Genomic DNA, 1200 nt, shown 5'->3' on the forward strand with positions numbered 1-1200 from the left:
TGATCATGCACGTGGCTCTCCTCTGCACTCTCTCAAACTTCTCCACTTCTCAAGCTTTCCCTTCCCTATTCTTTTTTTTACACTTGGCCAGTGTTGTTTTAGTGCTGCTATTGCATGTCATGAACTTCCCACACCACAGTGCCTATTATTCAGCTTTCTGGTAAGCTGTATCTCCCCTGATATTACTGAAAACTAAAAAAGATGTTACTGTGTTAACCTGTTCAGAGGTGCTTGGTTCTAGCAGAACAAACACTACAGGCTGTTCTAAAGGCCATAAGCTTCTCTTTTCACCAGGTCCCCAGGCTATGGCCTCCAGAGTCCTACTAGGACTGCTTCTCATGCACAGCTCCTAACCTAAGTCCCATTGGTAAGCAAATGGAGTGGAAGTGGAGGAGTGAATCAAAACAAATAAGAAGAGTGAAGCCAGGTGCTAGTGGTTGAAGTGCCCTGATTAAAATAGACCTTCATGGCTGAAAAGATATGGGGAATTGTGCAGGGATGAAAGCAGAGGAAGGAAAAAGAAAAGAGGTGAAAACTGGAAGAGTGAAGAGGAGGGATAAGTGGAGGAGAAGAAAATGAAGAATAGGAGGGGAAGAACAACAGAATAATTGGTCAGGAAGAGAGAGCTAAAAAAGAAGGTACTAACCAGAAATGAAATGGGAAATAAATATGGTGAGAGAAATTCCAAAGAGATCCAAATCTGCATAAATGGATTAAAGAATAAGAGACAGGATGCACCAAAGACAGTAAAAGTGGGCATTAACACAGCAAACACAATTTACCCACCTTACCCTACAGTCTACTTCCCTGTAGGGCTGTGCAAACTATTGGTTGCTGGTTTGATTTGGAGGAGATTCGGTGGCCAAATCTCCAAATCCAAATCAATTGGGACACCAATAAAAAGGTCTGAATAGATTCAAAGCCTCCAAATCAATTTGGAAAAGATTCAGAGATTCAGGCAGTCCCCGCTTGCCGCTGCAGAGAGCTAGACCTGGGCTCCATGCCAGTAAGTAGAGGGCTAGGGGGGAGGCTGGAGGAGGGGAAAATGGGGGGACCCCCACCAGGCCCCATCCCTTGCCTGCTCCCCCAGCCCCCCAGGAGTGCCCCCTGACTCCTGCCTGTTCTCCCAGCCCCACCAATGGCTGCCCTACCTGGCCCCTGCATCCTGGCACTTAAAAAAAAAAAAAAAAAAAAAAAAAA

This window comes from Gavialis gangeticus, unplaced genomic scaffold (assembly GCF_001723915.1).
Source record: "Gavialis gangeticus isolate Ggan-Ray unplaced genomic scaffold, GavGan_comp1, whole genome shotgun sequence".
NCBI classification, from domain to species: Eukaryota; Metazoa; Chordata; order Crocodylia; family Gavialidae; genus Gavialis; species Gavialis gangeticus.